The sequence below is a fragment of the Lathyrus oleraceus genome, chromosome 1 (genome assembly GCF_024323335.1).
Source record: "Lathyrus oleraceus cultivar Zhongwan6 chromosome 1, CAAS_Psat_ZW6_1.0, whole genome shotgun sequence".
In the NCBI taxonomy this organism is placed as follows: Eukaryota; Viridiplantae; Streptophyta; class Magnoliopsida; order Fabales; family Fabaceae; genus Lathyrus; species Lathyrus oleraceus.
This window is the reverse complement of record NC_066579.1, coordinates 425473956-425482723: the sequence shown is the minus strand read 5'-3', so window position 1 is coordinate 425482723 and position 8768 is coordinate 425473956. Positions and strand designations below refer to the sequence as shown.

The following is an 8768-nucleotide window of genomic DNA, read 5'->3' as shown; positions in this document are numbered from 1 at the left end:
CTAGGCACCTGTCTGAAGTCCTCCTTAAGAGGCAATGTCTTTGTGTGTTTATTTTTTGTCCCCAAGCAGGTGAAGTCCTTTTAATAAGGCAATTGGTAGACAAAAGAGATATGTAGCCTATCTCCTACTATTCTATGAGTCACTCACCTTGCTCACACTACTTGTGTTGATGCATAGTGAGTAAAAGCCCAAGATCTATCGAGTCTTTAACTTGTGGAGAGAGTTCCCCCTTTCTGAACTCCCACACCTTCTGATATTCAATACTCTCTCTGACCAGAGATAAGAGTGATGAGGCACACCCCTCATATCCTTTCATCCGCTTCACCTTGGCTCTCAATGTCAAGGTTAAGAGCACCATTTACCCCATTCCAGTTGACTTTAAAGTCTAACCCTTTGCTTGAGCCTAATTGCTTGGTTATAGTGTGTGATAAATGACCTTGCTTGATTATTTGCTTGATTCATATGTACATGTTTGCTTGCATGCTTTTGTGCATTTGTCATCATTGATTGTTCATTAGTGCATGATCATCATTGCATATCTTTGTGACACATTTGTGTTTGCCCATTGAGGACAATTGTAAGACCATGTTCTTTGGCCATTGTTCCTATGATTTGGAAGGGATAGAGTGTAAGACCATTTCATTGGTCACTCATATCCTCTTTGCTTAGTGCATTGATTGTTTGTTGTATGTGAGGATGCAATTATAAGTCCATGTTGTTGGCATTTGTATTCCTATGATCATCTTGTGGAGGTTGGAATAAGTCCAGATAGATTGGCATCTGACATCCATATTTTCTTTTGCTAGTGAGATTGGAGTAAGACCATGTATTGGCATCCGGTATCATTGTTTTGTTTTAGGAGATTGGTGTAAATCCATTTATTGGTATCCGGTATCCGCTTTTGTTAGTGAGATTGGAGTGAGACCATTTATTGGCATCCGGTATCATTGTTTTGTTTTAGGAGATTGGTGTAAATCCATTGATTGGTATCCGGTATCCGCTTTTGTGTGAGATTGGAGTAAGACCATTGATGGCATCCGGTATCACCGTGTCTTTTATTTTGCTAACTTGCTTTGTTGCTTTATTCCAAAGGACACACTTGAATCATCTTCTATATGATTTCAAGAGGTGAACCTCTAGGAAGTTTTACACTCCATCATCCATACCCTTTTGTTTCAAAAAATCTCTTTTCACATTGTTGACTTTTCAAACTTGTATATACATGTTGTGCAAACATTCTCACCTCTTTCAAATTAGAAACCTGGACCCCAAGTCCTTGATTTTCAAACTTCACTTTTGTTAATACTTCTTTGAATCAATCTTAATCATACTTTGACCATACTTTGTAAATACTCATAATCAATTAACTTCACCCATTCAATTGTTTTGTGGCTTTGTCCATTGTTAATATGTTTTCATGCATTAGCCATAGGTTTCAATTCTCATAGTGGTTGATGTAAATCTCACCGTATCCTTAGCAAGTTGATTGTAAGTCTTCCATACTTATTATAGGGTTAACCCCTCACTAGTATGTTGAAGCTATCCTTGCATGGTGGATTGTTGGTATTGGTTGAGTTTTCTCCCGTTGAGAATGAAAAGCCTTAGTGCTCTTGTTTTAAAATTGAACCCACTGACAATTTGGAAATCTTTTAGCCGAACTACGGCGTTTTGATCCTTACCTTTGAGGGAAGGTACGTAGGCAACGGGTTCATCCGTTCGAACACGAAAATAATTAACATGTACATTCTTTTCTCATTATCCCGTCCATGTTTGCACAATATGTCAAAAACAAATAAACATTTTTTATACAACAAGTGTGAAAAGGGTTCCCTAGGAGTACCTAGGACGTGATGGGTGCCTAACACCTTCCCATTGCTTAATTTACCCCTTACCCAGACTCTCTGATCTTTTCATTAGTTTTCTATGTGTAAAACTTCTTAGGTTTTTGTTCGCTTTTTAACCAGTCCTTAGGATAAATAAAAGTGCGGTGGCGACTCTATTTACTTGTATACTTTGCTTATGGTTTAATCAATAAATCATATAGCGACGAATACACCGCTACAACCATGAAATGGCATTTCTCCCAGTTCAAGACGAGATTCACCTTTACGCATCTTTCAAGTGCCATTTCAAGGTTTGATAGACATCCTTCGAAGCTCTGCCCACAAACAGAAAAGTCGTCCATCATGTCGTCTGTAAAGTCAACGAAGATTGACATCATGCATCTTTGGAATGTTACGGGAGCGTTGCATAGTCCAAATGGCATTCGTCGGTAAGCGAATGTACCATAAGGGCATGTGAAGGTTGTTTTTTCTTGGTCATCATGATGGATAGGAATTTGAAAGAATCCCGAATAACCGTCTAGATAGCAGAAGTGGGAATGCTTAGTCAATCGTTCAAGCATTTGATCAATGAAAGGCAAAGGAAAATGATCCTTTCGAGTGGCTTTGTATAGTTTTCTATAATCGATGCACATTCTACTTCCGCTCACAACTCTTTGTGCTATAGATTTGCCCTTCTCATTCTTAACAACTGTAACACCCCCTTTCTTGGGTACTACATGAACGAGGCTAACCCATTGACTATCGAAGATCGGGTATATGATTCCAGCATCTAATAACTTCTTTACTTCATCCTTGACTACATTACTTAAGATTGGGTTGATCCTTCTCTGGTGTTCTCTAGAGGTTTTACAATCTTCCTCTAGCATAATGTGATGCATACAGATAGAAGGAATTATTCCTTTTAGGTTGGCGATGATGTAGCCTAACACAGTTGGGTATTTTCTTAAGACATCTAGTAACTTTTCAGTTTCCATCTGTCCTAAGTCAGCGTTGACTATTACTGGTCTTTTGAGTTCAGTGTCTAGGAATTCGTATCTTAGGTTCTTTGGTAGTGTTTTTAATTCCAAGTCTGGTTTCTTCGGGCATGGCATATGGTTGGGTGTAAGTGCTAAGCATTCGTTTAGACTGTCATTTTGGTATGGCTCACGCCAATTATCATCTTCAAATATTGGAGGGATTTGGATTTTCATTATATCGGAATATGTGGTTTCTTACATCTTCATTTCTCTTACGCACTCGTCTATGACATCAAGTAGATAATAGGTATCGTCTATAGCTGGCGCTTGTAAGAGTTGTGTCAAGATGAATTCAACCTTTTCTTCTCCAACTTCGAATGTTAGCTTACCTCTTCTCACGTCTATTATGGCTCCGACGGTGGCTAAGAATGGCCTTCCTAATATAATAAGTGTATTGGCATCTTCTTTGATGTCCATGATTATGAAGTCTGTAGGAATGTATAATTGTCTTACACGTACTGGGACATTCTCTAGTATACCGACAGGATATTTGATTGAGCGGTCAGCTAGTTGAACAAACATCTTGGTTGGTCTTAGTTCTCCCATGTTGAGCCTTTTACAAATGGTTAAGGGCATTAAACTAATGCTGGCTCCTAGGTCGCATAGAGCTTTGTCTATGACGAATTTTCTAATGACACTGGGTATGGAGAAACTACTTGGATCTTTTAGTTTGGGAGGCATGTTATTTTGGATTACTGTGCTACACTCAGCGGTAAGTGTAACTGTTTTATTATCCTTGACCTTTTTTTTATTGGATAGGATCTCCTTAAGAAATTTGGCATAAGAGGGCATTTGTGTGATGGCTTCTGTAAAGGGAATTGTAATGTTTAGTTGCTTTAGAAGTTCAACAAATTTCCTAAATTGCCCTGCAGTTTTAGAATTTGCGAGTCTTTGAGGATACGGAATGGGTGGTTTATAAGGCGGTGGAGGCACATAAGGTTTTTCTTTCTCTTCGGCCTCTCGGGTATTATCTTCCTTCTCCTTCGGTTCACTTACCTCCTCAGTTGTTGTTTTGTCTGGTTTTAGGTACATGGTAGGATTTTGGAGTCTTGGATCTACGGGTCCGTCTAGCTCTTTTCCATTTCTCAATATAACGGCATTTGCATGTCCTTTTGGATTAGGTTGCGGCTGTCCAGGAAATGTGCCAGTGGGAGCGGCTGTAGATGCTTGTTGTTGAGCCACTTGTGAAATCTGTGTTTCAAGCATTTTGTTGTGGGTGGCTAAGGCGTCTACTTTGCTCGCTAATTGTTTAAGTTGCTCGCTAGTATGTATGTTTTGGTTTAAGAAGTCTTTGTTTTTCTAAGCTTGGGTAGCTATGAAGCTTTCCATCATTAGTTCAAGGTTGGACTTCCTAGGCATGTTAGGAGCATTATTAGATGGCTTTTGATATCCAGGCGGAACAGCGGGTGCTTGGCCAGGTGCATACAGGGAGTTATTATTCTTATACGAAAAGTTAGGATGATTTTTCCAACCTGGGTTGTAGGAATTCGAATAAGGATTTCCTTGTGCATAATTCACTTGATCAGTTGGGACTCCTGCTAATATCTGACATTCTGGTGCAGTGTGTCTAGGAATTCCACATAACTCACAGTTTGGAGTCACGGCAACCACGGTGGTTGTGGGTGGTATGGTCAAGTTGTCTAACTTTTGAACAGGGGCATCTACCTTTGCATGGACGTGGTCAAGGCTACTGATTTCCTACATTCCACTTTTTGTTTGGGACTTTTCTACTGGAGTTCTTTCACCTCCCCATTGGAAATGGTTTTGGGCCATGTTTTTAATGAGTTGATAGGCTTCGTTGTATGGCTTGTCCATAAGTGCACCGCCCGCGGCAGCGTCTACTGTCAGTCTTGTGTTATACAAAAGCCAATTGTAAAATGTGTGAATGATCACCCAGTCTTCGAGACCATGATGTGGACATATCCTCATCATGTCTTTGTATCTCTCCCACACATCGTAGAGACATTCTACATCCTGTTGTCGAAATCCGTTAATTTGAGCTCTCAGCATAGCAGTTTTGCTTGGCGGAAAATATCGGGATAAGAAAACGTTCTTCAGTTCTTCCCATGTTGTAACTGAGTTGGATGGCAAGGATTGCAACCAAGCCCAAGCTCTGTCTCTTAGAGAGAAAGGAAAAAGGCGTAGTCTTATCGCATCTTGAGATACACCATTCGCCTTCACAGTGTCTGCGTACTGCACAAACTTGGTCAAATGTTCATTAGGGTCGTCCGTAGGATTTTCAGCAAATTGATGTTGTTGGACGACTGATAATAATGAGGGTTTCAGCTCAAAATTGTTTCGATTCATAGCAGGGGCAGCAATGCTGCTGTGAGGTTCTTGTTGGGACATGGTAGCGTAGAACTTAAGAGGACGATTTTGTGGATCTACTGCAGCCATGGTTAGTTTTTCAACTGGTTCAGTTGTAGGAAAGAAGATATCGGGAATATTGTACCTTCGTTGGTACTCTAGTATTCGACGTCTTAAATATAAGAAACGCTCTAATTCAGCGACTGATGGTGCTAAGTTGTCGCCTTGTGAGCGAGTACTCGGCATACAATCGGGGGAAATAAGGGAAAGGATATTAGTTTTTTTACTTTAGTCTATATTGTGCAATAAAAAAATCGTACTATTTGACTAAATCAGGTCCCCCGCAACGGCGCCAAAAACTTGATATGTCTCATGACTGTATATAGAATATAGTCTATCGGGTACTTGACTGCAAGTGCACAGTCCAGTCGTTTTAGTTTTAAAAGATATCGAACCCACAAGAACCGATGGTCAAACTAATGTTATCGACGTTACTACGTTTAGCTAAGGGAATGATTTTTTTAGAAGTTTGGTTGAAGAAAATTAAATCTAAGGGAAGTTAAGTCTTAAGAAAATATTAATAGAAAGATATCAATATGCAACGCAATAATCGTCAGGGATTTGATAAGTCACCGGTGTATAATTTAAGTACCAAATATCTTTCAGTAGAAAAGACTTATTTAAAAGGCTTTATCTTACACTCTCGTGATTGTTGATTTGGACTATACCTTTAAGTCAGAATGTACGCTCTCGCTCTCCCATTTGAAGTTAAAAATACTTTTTGAAAATAAATAAGTTCTAATTGCTTTTAAAGTGCTCTCGCTGTTTTTAAAATCAATGCCTAGTTTTTACTATCCAGTTCGACCCTCATGCTCTCGCTATTGTCGGTTCTCACCTTAGTTAATTTCCCACTCTCGTGGCAAAATCGAATTAAATAGCTTCTCACTCTTGTGACAAAGTTAATTAAATTTAAATTAAAAACCACAGCCAAAAAGATTGTTTGAGGAAAGAAGTTTTACACCGATTATTATTAAATCTCGTCTAATTAAATTGTTACATACCGATACCGGTAGTTTTAGCTGGACATATTAAACAATGCAAACACAGACGAACATAAACATATCAACAATAAAGCAAACATGATTATAATAATAATAAAGCAATAAAAATTATAATTGAATAAAAACCTGGAAATTGGATTAATAGAATATGCCGAATCTTGAAGTACTTGAGCAGTCCTCCACAGATCGGTAGGATTCTGCTTCTTCGAAGTAATTACTTAGACTAAATTAAATAAATTGTAGTAGGTCCCCAGTGTAGGAAACTACTACTTTGGCTAAATGAAAATCGGAAAGGAAAAAGGAAAAATCAAAGTTATGAACGGTAAAAGAGAATAATGTTGCTGAAGAAAAATAAAAGACAAAATAGAATTGTTGTGGAAAAAAATGCAGAGAGAAAAAAAAGGTCTTCAAAGTTGGCTTCCGAGAGAAAAATTAAGCGTCCCCGTAGGTCTCCAACTTCCATTCTTTTATATCCCCCATTAGGTCTTGGCAATTGACAAAAATAAGGATGACTTGGTTGAGTGAGGAATCCACGGGAAAGTGGCTGAGGAACGAGAAGTAAGGGCCTGGTGGATCACTTATGTTGACAGTTTCAAAGCGCTAATTTTGGCCGCGTGACGTTCGTGATGGGCCTGTGACGGTCGTGACAGACTGGGCGGGACGGTCGTCATATGCACATAATTTGTATTCTCTATTTTTCTGCTGTTTTCTCTTCTGTTTCTTCTTCTTTTCTTTCCTTTTCTATACTTTGCTCATTTAAGCATGGGAATTGAAATACCTGCAAAAATAACTCGAAGACTTGTGTAATAATCGGAATATAAATGAAAGTGGTACGATTTTTGAGTGTAAATCAAGGCAAATATACGATGTATTTTCGCGTTATCAAAAATCCTAAGGCATTTTGTGCATAATTTCTGGAGAAAAAGAGTGTCCAAGCATTGTTGTGAGTTTAAAGTTAAGTGTTTAATAAAGTAACAAGAAAAAAGTTTGAAGGTGAAATAAGTTAAAGGTTCTGATTGTGTAAAAATCCACTTTGAAATGAGTTGGGAAAAGTAATAAAGGCTAAACCAAAGTAAAGAGAAAGGTAAATGAGTTATTTCAATTATATAAATGAAAGTTAGTGTACAGAGTCATACATATTCCTCACAAACTTATTTCTTGCTCTGGCTTGGGTATTTTGAGTTCTATAAAGATTTTATAATGATATTGACACCCTTGATTCCTAACACTAGAACCATTGTATATACTAATACAAAAATAACCTCCTATAACAGATATATCTTCATCGTTCGACACATAACCCTTTGTCTAACTTCCAATCTTCCAACTTATTCCCACATGTCTTTGATGTTTGGATAAGACCAAAAAATAGTTATTTAATCTGATCCTTTTACCTCGTCTCAATTGTCATAGTTGGTGGCTCAACTTGTCGAGTTATGAGGAGAAGCATTCTCATTTGGAAAAAAATTCTAAATCTAAAACCCACGGTCATTGTGTCTAACTCGACGTCATGGTTGAACACTACTATTGTCGCATATGTAACCACATGTCCTCATATTTAACTAAGTATTGTCTCAACATCGCATTCTCTTTGTCGAAATCAACACGTCGAGAATTCTATGTTGACAGTATGTGAGGTCATTCCTCAGTTGAACTTCTTTTTAACGCAAAATGGAAAGGACTACTTGTGCAAATCGAAGGGATACTTGATTTAGGAAACTCAAAGAGAAAGAGGAAGCTAGAAAAAGAAAGTGAGACACAAAAGAACATGGACGTGAGTCAGAGAACAAGATGACATGACAATAACCATAACAAAACCCAATAGTTTCTTACCAAAAAAAAAGATTACTTAGGGCTTATGGTGGTCATGCACTGAACATGAGTATGTTGAACATTGTTAATAAATATGTTGCTTTAACATAATTTGAATTCAAACTAGTGATACCTCATGAATTTTAATTGAATAATCTTATGGGAAGGATCAATGAAGATACCAACAAGAAGTTGAGGAGATTCCTCATCCTTTACACCACAGTCAAAGTGGAATGACATATTAAAGAATACGAAAGGTTGAGATTTTTTCCTTTCACCCTGAGATGATGTGAATTAATGGTTTGATCAAACGAATGACAAGCATAACTACATGGACCTCAATGGAGAAAACATTTCTTATTGAATACTTCCCCATCTCTATTTATTTGAAGGACGTGTGACATATACATTTTTATACAAAAAGAGAGGAGTCACTAGGTGAAGCCTACAAAATATTCAAAAAGATCTTAGCTTTATGTCCAACACACAATTTAGATAATGTTTACCAGATGCAAATTATTTGCAATGAACTGAAACTCAAGACAAAGGTGATACTTGGGGTATTTGGAATGAACTCTAGCCTCGACAAGGTTAGCTTCATGGTTCAACAAGTAGTCGAAGATGTGCATTCCGTAGTCGAAATTCGTTCCTGCAAGCATAAATATGTTAGCTTGTTATTTAAGTTAGCATGTTGAATTGGGTCAGTCTGTTTGGCCAATTGTTTAGTA

General features: G+C 37.9%; 1 non-coding gene across 1 annotated transcript; it reads left to right on the top strand.

The window, feature by feature from the left end:
- The first annotated feature begins 4763 nt into the window (after positions 1–4763).
- Positions 4764–4870, top strand: LOC127116209 (small nucleolar RNA R71). The gene has a single exon (XR_007801180.1). It is a non-coding gene; the product is annotated as a small nucleolar RNA R71 (small nucleolar RNA).
- Positions 4871–8768: the final 3898 nt, after the last annotated feature.